Source organism: Cavia porcellus, unplaced genomic scaffold (genome assembly GCF_034190915.1).
Source record: "Cavia porcellus strain 051 isolate PalLab524CR breed Dunkin Hartley unplaced genomic scaffold, mCavPor4.1 scaffold_11, whole genome shotgun sequence".
Lineage (NCBI taxonomy): Eukaryota > Metazoa > Chordata > Mammalia > Rodentia > Caviidae > Cavia > Cavia porcellus.
The window spans coordinates 45,032,374-45,044,423 of NW_026947494.1; the positions used below are offsets into that span (position 1 = coordinate 45,032,374).

At 37.7% G+C, this 12,050-nt stretch overlaps 2 long non-coding RNA genes across 4 annotated transcripts in view; one reads left to right on the top strand and one right to left on the bottom strand.

The window, feature by feature from the left end:
* The window catches only part of LOC106027794 (uncharacterized), a 35,108-nt gene extending 32,314 nt beyond the window's left edge, over nt 1-2,794 (bottom strand). For both annotated transcript variants that reach the window (XR_010050487.1, XR_010050486.1), the window contains exon 1: nt 2,660-2,794. This is a non-coding gene — a long non-coding RNA (uncharacterized LOC106027794). The remainder of the gene's footprint in view (nt 1-2,659) is intronic.
* Nucleotides 2,795-2,851: 57 nt separating this feature from the next.
* LOC134478097 (uncharacterized) overlaps nt 2,852-12,050 on the top strand; it is a 71,062-nt gene continuing 61,863 nt past the window's right edge. For both annotated transcript variants that reach the window (XR_010050489.1, XR_010050488.1), the window contains exons 1-2: nt 2,852-3,560; nt 8,683-8,968. This is a non-coding gene — a long non-coding RNA (uncharacterized LOC134478097). The remainder of the gene's footprint in view (nt 3,561-8,682; nt 8,969-12,050) is intronic.

A 12,050-nucleotide genomic window follows, 5' to 3' on the forward strand; every position in this document is an offset into this window, starting at 1 on the left:
TAGAGTAGTTAAAGAGATAAAAATGAAGACTAGAGCTGGTGATTTTAGGCTACTAATCAGACAAGATCTCTCTGAGAATTTGGTATTCTAACTGAAATATAAATATTCAGAAGCAACTACTAGGGCAAAAGCTGGAAAAAGACTCAAAGATGAGTAGCTTGAGAAAGATCTTAAGAAAATGAGGTAATACTGGTAGCCAGGATCCAAATAATATGCAGTGCTTTCCCCTATGAATTGGGGATTTATCCTAGAATTTTGATTTGTGGATAAATGTCTTTCCTTAACTGGGACATAGCTTAGCTATTATCTCTGAAAACACTATTTATTTTTCATATTCTCTCCTACCCTTCTTTGACACCAATCTCATGTATATTAGACCACTTGATAATGTCTCATACATCTAGGACATTCTATTTAGTGGTTTTATTCAGTCTTTTTTTTTTCACTTCATGGTAAATTGCATAATTTCTACTGACTTTCTTCAAATTCATTTCTTTTGTGTATTTAGTCATAGAGTTAAACACACTGAATGAATACTTTATTTCTACACTGTAGTTTTCAGCTCTATAATTTTTACTTGGTCAATTTGTAGCATGTCTACTTCTGTGCATTTAACACAAAGTAACAAACTCAGTATATCTGCTGAGCAAATAAATTAGTTTTGCTACTGTGTCAAAGAGAAGGATTTTTTAAAGTGATAGTCACATTATGAAAGTTCAGTTTATCACATAGTAGGCTATTCTTCCACTGAGACAACAATATCAACTGATAGAAATCTTTATTTGAAAGTTTTTCATAACTAACTTTCTTTTAGGGATAGTTAAATGTTATAAACCACTCACATGTAATTGGTGCTTTTATACTTGGTGAGCTCCCTCTGGAAGCTTGTAGAAAGATTAGGTCCATAGGCACATGAACATTAATGTCCTTTTCTCAATAATGCAGAGCTATAACAGCCATAATAAATGTTTCCCTTGGTGAATAACTTGAATAAAACCAGATTGTCTTTGGTTCAGTTTTATCCAAGGCTAAAGAAGATAAATTGTTCCACTGGCAAGACACGGAATATGCCCCTTGGAACAGATTGCACATGATTTAAATTCCTTCTCTCTAGAGAATAGCTTTGGCAAGACTCTCCACATGCAGAGATAAAAGGGTGATGCAGATTTTACCTGGAGAAGAAAGTCCCAGAAGTCTATCCTGAGAACAATAATGAGCTAGGAATCCCAGAATGTAACAATTCAGTAGAAAAATAAAAGTAAAAAAGAGAAATCTCAAGGAGTCCATTAAATGTTTCTGGGACAGACAAAATAAAATAGCAAGCCAGGCTGTGGAGTTACAGAACAAGAAAAGCATGAAGGCACATTTCCCAGAAAACACTGAACTCTCACGTAAACTCAAAAGAGAGTGATGTTTCTGGTAAGAGGATTGTATGTAGAGTTATAATCACTAGTATGTTTTATTGTGTTAACTATCATCAAGGTCAAATAAAATGCCATCTGCTGCCTTAAGTATGATTAAGTAGATAAAACCCAAGACATTTTATTAAAGTGCAACATGTTGACATACGTTATAGTTTTTACACACACATGCACATGTGCACACCTATGTACAAATGCACATGCACCTACACAGACTCAAAGGGGTGCTGCATTTTCATTTCTCAACAGAAAGAAACTTAGACTTTTGTATGCAATGGTAGTTTCTAAACATAGTGTGGAGAGACAGAAATCTGAATTTGGCTTCTGGTGAGGGTTGTAGAGGGTGTAATTAGTTCATCGCACAAGCTGGCATATGCTGACCTTTTCGATCCCAGCTGAGCCTGTGGCCTCTTTTGCTGAGTGCCTCCCTTTTTGCAAATTGCAATAAGAACTTTTGTTTCAAGATGCTTTATAAACTTTATTTCTTGGTGCTCTTAAGGAGAGGCCTGTGTCAGTCTTTGCTGACTGGAAGGAACTGACCTGCTTAAGGTTTCACGGGAATTAGTGCCCAAACAGGAATTGTGACTTTGTGCCTTTGGATCAGCTCCCAGGCACAGGCTGCAGAAGCACCAGGCAGAACTGATTCTGCTTCTGTTCGGCCTCTGCAGAGCTCACCCACTCTGAGCCCTCTTTGTTTTCTTTCTTCTTCTTCTTTTTTTAATCTGTGAGTTTTGGTTTTACTTTCTGTGACCTCAACATAACCATATTTATGATATTTTTGATATTAGGTATATTTGTCTTCTTTAGTATTTTCGGAAGTTCATTTTTAAAGTTACAGAATGTATACATACCAGAACTTACAGAAGTTACACAGCTGGGTAAATTCTGCTCCTGTTTATATATCCTTGAAACTGTCTCACAGAGGTCCACGAAGAACACATATAAGAGCAAGAATGCCTTTTGTTCTTGTTTGTTTTTAATGACTAGGATGGGGTGTGGAATGCAATACTTTTTCTTTACTAGATACCTTTTAGATCATTCGTTTATTCACTCAAGAGAAAATAAAAGAGAAAAGAAGAGGAGAAGAGAAGAGAGAAGAGAAAAGAGGAAGAAAAACCAAGGCATGCTATGATTTGTCAACTGTGACTTAGCCAAACCATCAATTATCCTGCAGTGTTCACTGTGGAAACCCCATTCATGCCTTCTCAGGCCTTACTAGTGGGACGCTTTTTACTGACCTGCAAATGTGAGTGTTTGAATCTCTTCCACTGGAGACTTCCTTAGAGGGCTGGAACCCATTCTGCCCAAAGCAGGCTGGAAGCACTGAAGAACTGCTGGGCACCGGTGGCAGCAATCTGCAGTGACGATTCCCTTGCCCCCAGGCGGAGCAAGCCCCAGCTGCTGTGCAGCCGCTCCCCACACTCCCAGCGGGCTGAGCCCTCCTTGTCCACAGTGGGAGCATCCTTCATTGGCTGCTTTGCCTTCCTCATCTCACTTCCTCCTGCCATTAACATTTATTTTCCCTCCAAGCAACTACATGTGTTAGAATCCTGTTCCAGGATCTGCTTTACAAGCAGCCCATAGCAAGACAGCACATTTCTCAGGGAATTATTGCTTATGTATTTAGTGTGCACTCTAAAAAAGGATTTCAGAAGAATTCCAAAAAAGTTAAACAAAGAAGAGTTCATGTTGTCAAGAAGCTCTCAGACTAGGGACTCTTTTTACTAGGAAAGGAAAGAAAGGGAATACTTGAATGCTTAATAAGTACTCAGCTTATTAGACTGACCCATAGGAAATGACTGATGTTATGCTTTGGATCTAGGATGTCCCTGAAAGTTCATGCCTTACAGGTATGGACTTTGGACTGTATTGGACTGTGACTGAACTGTGAACGTTCTTACCTCATTTGCTATTAGGATGTAGTGGAAACATTAGTATGTGGGCCCTGATGGAGGAAACAGTTCCCCGGATGCAGAACATTGAAGGGTATATTCTTTTTCCTCTCTCTTCTTTCTCCTCTTCCTCCCTTTCTGGCCACCATGAGGTAGATATCTCTTCCTCACCATCTATGCCGTGACGCTCTCCCTCATCACAGGCCAAAAAACAGTGGAGCCAAGTGACCTGGGACTGAAAGCCTAAGTAAGTAAGTCTTTTCTCTGTTTAAGTTGTTTTTCTCAGTATTTTGTCAAACTAAATGTTGGTCATTTTTGATCTGTAAAAATTTCAGTTTCATTTGGTTTATTGTAGTACATGGCAGTTTTCATTAATGTTTTCGCTTCCATTTAATGTTACCAAATTCTTGCCGATGGACAGAAGAATTTGCCAACTTTTGCCTAATGTGCCACCTAGCAATACAGAAGAGGAAAGAAGGTTTCTAACCTGTCTGTCCAAGTGCATGTTTGAGAGTGAGACATCATTTCTGCTCATCCCTCATTAGGCAGAACTTAATCCCACGCCTAAGGGGCTCTTAAAATGTCAACTTTATTTCAGACAGTCATGTGTCCCACTGTAGTAAAGGACACTTTTTTGGCCCTTGAAGCAGAAGACTAACTTTGTCATCAAGGTGTCCATATTTATTCTTTAGACTATTTATATTGATAAATTATTATGTTTTGAATTTTATTATATTAAACTATGAGTACTTAATACCAAAAAATTGAATTTTAAATATTTATTGAGTGTTTATAAGAAGCATCAAAATTGTCAACATCAACTGTTTACTTCCTTATAAAATCTAAAAGATAACATCAAAAATAAAAGCCTATGTGAACTACAATGTAAACACAAACAAAAGTCTACTACAGAAATAGGCTTTGCTTCAACTGTCACACTCAAGGCAACTTTATGTTTCATACACAAGTGTCACTTACACTGATAGCGCATATATTTTGTCTTCCTGTACTTTCTTGTACAGAACCGTTGACATCTTTTTTGGTTTTCCTGTCATAGTAATTCTTTGTGATGCTGCACCTGCCTGTTCAACTGTCAGTTCACCACTATGCTCCACAATTTTTTTTCTGTAGTTCCTGGGCAAAATATTTTGTTTTTCCTCTGTTGTAAATGACTTCAGTCCCAATTTTCTAAGAAAATTTCTCTGTGATATTTTTCACCTGTTAATTCTTTGTAAACTATCAAACTACTTATGCCACACATGTTTAGGGCCAAGTAAAACATCATCATTGGCCAATGCTTTGTGTTTTGAGTGACATCATAGCTGCTGCGTAACTCATCAACAACATCTACCCCATGTTTGGTTTTGTTGTTGAAAGTTACCATCTCAGTGTTCTGTTTTGTGAACATTGAAGGGTATATTCTTTTTCCTTTCTCTTCTTTCTCCTCTTTGTTTCCCTATCAATGTTTCCATTATGGTGAAATGTTGACACCAGCAGACCAATTTGCTTTTCTTTGCCATATATGAGGTAAATGTTATATCTTTCTGAAATTCAAAGGTTGTGCTATACAGTTCTCTGTTTTGAAACTGCAACACTTCATTTGGAGTCTCTGCTTTGTTCTTGGTCAACTTGTGCTTCCTTAGCAAATGTAACATCAGTTGGCGACTAGCTGTTGAATGCCACATTTTGACTAGTTTGTAAAATGGGAACAGAAAGTCTGTTCTTAACACAGTTTGGTTTGCAACTATATGAATAAGGACCTCCTGGCTAAATTGAAAGAATAACAAGTCTTCACACCTACAAGAACATAAAATTTTATGCCATATTTTGATCCATTACTTTTCTATAAGTCTCTTACATTCCTGTAGTCATCATGAGAAATCTGTGCTAAGTACAGCAAACCTATGACTGCTTTCAATTCAGTTAGTGAGGTGTCAAAATGAATGCATTTTTGAATATGGTTATTGGTGCTACAGAACATTTTACTTGCATTTCAGCCTTTGTGTATTTCAAAGAATCTTATAACATTTCAGCTTTTAACAATTTTCAACACTGAATGGCAGTGCAGGTGTTTCTGTGATGCTCAGTTAACTATTTGCAAAACCAGTTAGACTGAGCATAAAGATGTATCCAAATTCTGTTTTGACACTTTTGTACACATGCACACTCCTTACCGTTCATCATACCAAGTGAGTAAATGCATAGATTGCTTCCTGTATTCCTCAGGGAAAGGCACTGAGACAAACAGCTGGTTAATATAACACTAAAGTACAAATTTACAGTAGAAAGGTAAGAGTTGGGTCCATTGGACCCGGGTTACGTTTGGGAGTGAAGGTATTGAAAGATAGCTCAGAACTTTTTCCAAATTGTTAATGGTAAGAAAGCAAATGACTAAAGAGAAAAAGGGAGGCCCGCAATGAACCCAAGACCAAATATTTACTTTTTAATCTAGTTCTTTGAATTAGGGGAAAATTTAAGATTTTTTTTATCAGTTTAATTTTCTGTATTTGATTTGGTCCTCAGATACAGAGCTGATTAAGTCACTAACTTTATTTTATGGCATATTACCATCATCACTTATGCTATGACTGAAGTGACTTTATTGTCAAATATATTCCATGAAGCTCTTTATCTTTACTCGTATTATCTCTCCCATGTTACAATACACTTGAATACTTTTGATATCTATGTTTGAAATGATGTGTTTTCTTGTAAATTACTTGCTATTTTTTGTATGTATGTATTTGTACTTTACATAATTGTATTGTGCTATAAAAAGTGCTTTTTCTTGTTGTTCCTAATAGCATTTATTTAATGACATCATGATTCATGTTTCATCATTACTTTGCTCCCCAATTTCCCTAATTGTGGACTCTTAATTTGCTCCCAATTCCCCACTGCCACAGTCACAATCGGGATACACGTGGATGCTTATACTCTTCCGGACTTTGGGAGAATTTCTCAAGGATGCTTTCCCAGCACAAATCAAAGACTTGCACATTATGGACTAGCTTCAGTCACTGTAGAATATCCACGCTGATTACTTTATCACCAGTGGGCACGAAAGAATTTCTTTCCCACCTGCTGCCTCCTCCTATGTCATTGTAAAATGTTTAATTTTGTAACTATGAATATGACAGGAATAAATCACTGTATCATTGCTGCTTTAATATGCATTTCTGATTACTATTAATTTTCTCATATTTTCATGTACAATCACCCTTTATATTTCCTTTTCTTTGACTTGCCTTTTTATATCTTGCTTGTTTCTGTCTTGAAGTTTTTCTCTTTTTCTTATTAACTTGCAGGAATCTTTGTATATACTTCAGAAAATCCTTTTGTTAATTAAGTCTTGTTGATGATGGTAATTCTTTCTTTTACCTAAGAAGGTGATTTTAGGTCTTCTTGGAATGCCCTTCCCACTTCCACTCCATAAGAGTCTTCTTCTTCCTCTTCTTCTTGTTCTTCTTGTTCTTGTTCTTCTTGTTCTTCTTCTTCTTCTTCTTCTTCTTCTTCTTCTTCTTCTTCTTCTTCTTTTTCTTCTTCTTCTTCTTCTTCTTTTTCTTTTTTAACTAGCTACATGGTTTTACCTTGACATTTAGGTATTTAACCCATCCAGACTCTTCCTCTATGTTGGTATAAAGCAGGATTCCTATTTTTTTTTGACCTAGATTTCCTAACATCCTGTTAAACACCTTTGTTTCCCTATTGATTTGTATTAGTATTGGTTACATAAATCAGGCTCGTTGATATCCTGTACACGGTCTCTGTGTGCTTGCCTCACTCACCCCATCTCAGACATCTATTTCTTCTCATTCCATTCTGCTCATTTATTTGTCCACTATTAAACCGGTTTCAACAAATTTTTGTGTATGTATATGTATGTGCATGTGTGGTTGTGTATGTGTGTGTGTGTATTGAGGACTGAAGCTAACATCTTTACAATGAGAACATTCCAAATTCTTTTTAATTTTTTCTTTTGAGACACATTCTTGCTAATCAATAAGTTGCCCAGGCTGGGCTTGAATTTATGATCCTACTGCTTTGGCCTCCCTGAGTGTTGGAATTACAGGTGTGCACATCACCATACTCTCCTGGTTCCATATTTTTTAAAGAATGCAGTATGTATTTAAATGCATATATACAGAGAGATACAGAGAGAGTTCGATAAAAATTTAAACTGGACTTGTCTGGAAAATGTGTTTGAAAGGAGATTGTGCCATATAACTAGAAAACAAAAGAAAAATAAATGAAAGATTGAGTGAAGCACAGGAAGTAAACTAAGTCCCCCAGCATCTGTCTTCAACCCCAGAAATGATGTCTGTGGTGCCTATTCTTAACCTCCATGCATATAGGAACTGTATTCTATGCTATCACATTGTCCACAGAGAGATTTTGCTATTGTATTTTTTCCTGTTCAACCTGGTGTCATTAAAGATTTAGGACATGTTACAAAAATGCAAATAACCAAGCAAATGTTATAACATCAAATGAAATAAGAAAAAATGAGCCAAAGAAAAGCTAAAATGGTGCTTTCTTTTTATTTGTAGCCCACATTAGTTTACGGCAACTTTGATTCGCTCTAATTTTCCTTCTATTTGTTGTTGTCATTCTGGCTTTCGTAGGTTTGTTCAGTCCTTCAGCTTTCTTGTTATATAATTTAGGAGAATAAATGAAAACCCAGAAGCTCCCCGGTTTACAAGGCTCTGGGAAGAAGGTGGTATATGCTGTGAGAGAACTTGCTAGGCCTTGCATAATTCCCTGGCTTAAGCTGTGATTGACAGAAAGGGCAGAGATGGAGACTTACGGAACTAGGGTTCTGCTCTCTGCTCTGTTATGACTGCCTGTGACCTTCACTTAGGCACAAAGCTCTCTTGACTTTACCATCCTCAGCTTTCTGGGGAGCAGGTTGTCCTCAGTGATCCCAAGGCCCCAAGGTTCCACCAGTGCCAACATTCTCTGAGTCTGCATTTTTTTGTCCTCTGTGGGGCATCAGCTGCCAGGTCTCTCTGGAAATGTTGTATAACTAATGTGCACACAGGGCCAGATGCTCATGCCCTACTTGGGAAGGCCCACTCCCAAAGGGCGAATTAACCTCTTCCTCTGGCTCAGAATAATTACTCCACAATCATCACGTCTTTCTCACCAGCAGTTCCTCTCCTGTGGAAGCCTCACAGATGGGTCTTACGGAGATAAAAACAAAGGCTTTCCACAGCTGAGAGGAAATAACTCTGCACACTGCACTGTACACTGCACTGCGTAGCAAATATGTGTTATAAAACTTAGTTATAAAATCAAAGAAACAAGACTATTTCTCAATAATTCCTCTTGTTCTCCCTTATGCTGTTGTTCTTTTTCTCAAAAACCAGGTGAACAAACCCAGGCCTCTATTCTGCATTGACCCCTGAACACAGTCACCTCCAAGTTACACGTGAGCTCCACAGAGGAGGAGATTGTGGCTGTCACTTTCCAGTCATCGCGGCAGCTCCTGCTCTCAATCGCCCCAGCCATTCTATCATCTGCCATCCCTGGCGGCTCTAGCCTTCCTCAAAGTGATCTCCACTGTTGTGGTGATGCACAGTACACAGACACCAACTCAGAACAGGATTCAGGCTTAGAACAACTCTAAGAATCCATTGGCCAAACATCTTCATGGTAAGTCTCTTACTGTTTTCTTTTTTCTTGGGCTAGGCCTGATGAACTTTCTCTAAGAAAACACCCCACTTCCCGTCACTTTGCTCCTCTGCTTTGCAAGACATGGTCCTGCATGACCTGATCTGTGTAGCCTCATCTCTTGCTTCTCTTTCCTCAATCCAGGGCCTACAGCCAACCAGTACTTAGGTGGTTTCTAGATTAAACCCTCTGCTTCCTCTCACCACAGGACTTTTGCATGTGCTGTTTATCTCCCTGCAATATCCTCCCTGTTTTTCCTCCTACCCATATCTGCATAACCCTGACATTAGTTATCATTTTCTACTGGCAATTGTTTCAGTTTCCAGTATCCAGGTCAAGCTCTTTTGTTACATGCTTGGAAAGAATCATGTTCTATTTTCTTTACTTTGCTACACAGAACTAATAAAATGGCAGGTTTTTCCTTAATGGCTTCACAGATCTTGTGTCAAAGCCAAAACCAGTCATTGAAGCTTGAACTCCTAAATCCCCTTCACATCCAAGCAAACGAAAAAGGTAGTGGATTCCCACATTCTTCTTCTGCCACCAGGTATTTCTTTATATAAGTCAGTGTTGCTAATTATCACATTTTAACAATTAATACATTCCTGATTACTAAAAATCCCATTGAACCTATTAATATTCATGTTCCTATAACTATAAAATAAATGGAAATTGTGGGGAAATTTTACATATATCCAGAGATCTCAATTTTCTTTTGCTTTTTCATAATATTGTATGTTTTATATTGAAAGCGATTATTTGGCAACATGGAAATTTGCGTGACATTCAACTCATTTTGTATTTTTATTATCATTAGTGTTTTTTTAAAATCCTAGAGCTGGTTGTGGTAGTACACATCTGTAATCTCAGCACTCAGGAGGCTGAGGCAGAACCAGAATAGAGAGTCTGAGACTATGCAGTGAGATAATAGCAACCTAAACTACAAAGCAAGACACTGTCTCAAAAAAACCAAAACCAAACCAAAACAAACAAAAAAAATACAAATAAAAATTCTTTTCATTTATGTTTTTATTTATTGGAAAAATAGAATAATATAATGACCCCTCTATTTGCACTAGAGTTTGCCAACTCATTGCCAATTTTCTTTCATCTATACACCCAGCTACCCCAACAAATTATAACTTATCTAACTTTAAATTAGGCTTTTTTGCTCTTTTAGAACACATTGGGGAATTTTACTTTTGGTATCAGTGGAGTTCCTCCATGCATACACTTACCTATTAAATCTAAAATAGAATAACGAATGCATTGTAAAAATCACAAGCTCAGATCTTAATGAGCTGTTATCAGTCAGAATGTGATAGAGTAAGGGAAAGAGCCTGGATCCTTGAAATCTCCACCAGGTCTCTGAACTACCTCTGGACTTCTTCCTGTGATGAGGAAAATAATCTTCCTAAGTTGTTCTACATATTCTGCTGCATTTAAAATCATACAAATTAATGCAGAACCCAACCAGCCTGATTTATTTGTACAGATTCCTAGAGCATACAATTGTGTTTTATGCCAAACAACAAAATGTACTGATAATGATGTGTGATTAGAGTCATTTCATTTCAATTCATTAAACATCTACTGAGCACTTGCTATATGTGGACACTGTGCTTGATATTGGGAAATTAAAAATAGGGTATAATCTCTGCCCTCAACAACATTCCCAACAAAGTTTAATGTAAAATATGAAAACCCAGGAAGTATTACTGTGGGAAATAATACTACTTTCTACACTGTTAGATTTTGTCTCCTTGGCTTGGGAAGGATGCTTAAGGAACTATCTCACCTAGAAATGATAAAATCACACATAGGAACATCCTGCAAAGAAGACTGGCTCAAGAATAGACCAATTGGTAGCCACGAATATGAGGATTTTATGTGCTCTAGGATTGGTTCTTGCCCCAGAAGAGTCCTTCCTAGTGTCTAAATTCCCCACTTCTGGATTCACGTCTTTGGTTGAAGGATTTGTCCCTTGATAAATTACAAGTATTCCAGAGACACAACACATTTGCTCTCCATCATTTAAGAGAGAATTGGAGCTAGTATGAAGGTTACAGGGACTCGAAGAAAGGTGGGCAGAATTAGAAGGAGAAATGGGTACTAAAATGAACTTTGGAGACACCAAGGTGATTCACATTTTAGCTGAGTCAACTCTGAGCCAGCTAAAAGAATCATATAAGGATAAGTTATCTATAGGTTTTGTTTTGTTGTGTTTTTTACAATTCTGTCTTTGACTTGGTTTTTGTTTTTAAAAAGATTCATGGATGATTGAGTCACCATCTCAGTGGTGTGAATGTTTCATGCAAAGATTCAGTTGGGCATTCAAGTGTGGAAATAAATTAGGGGATTGGAGAGACTCATCCTGCTATCATAGCACTTCCAAAGGGTCGGGAAACAATGGAGACAAGATAAGCTTTTTTGCATTCTGGTGACCAAATGAGAAATGCAGAACTGTGTAAAAAAGTAGCCAACTCAGAAGGATGCAGAGATGTTTTCCCACAGCAGCCTGAGTGTTCCAGTTAGCACTTCCTAAGGAAGACCTAGGTTTCAGAGCCCTACAAGATTGTTACCACCACTTCCTCTGCCCTAACTCTTCTATTTTGTCTGCAGCCCTCACTTCCTGGCATCTCCTTTTGTCTCTCAGGAAACTCAACTCAGTGTCTGCAGCCCAGCTAACTCCTGGACATTTTGGTTTACAAAGGGTTTCAACTGTAAAAGCCTCATCCTGATCTAATCATTGCAGGGAAATAGAAATACATAAAGAGAAAAGATTTGGCATATCTGGATGAGAATTTTCTGTGCAAAAGTGAAATCTTGCCTCAATTATCTGAATAATGAATTTTTTTTTATCTTTGACTAGTAAGGCTGCTCTGAGTTTTGACTGTTCATGTCCTTCAAGCATTCCTTGAGTTCCCACCATAAACCAGGCAGTGAGGTAGACACACTGGGCAGTAGCGAGTCCTATAGACACAGTCCCCTGCTAGAGTTGCTCTCCCATGTAGAGGAAGCCACTGAGAAAGTTCAGTAAGTGGGATTCTTGGAATGTGTGTCT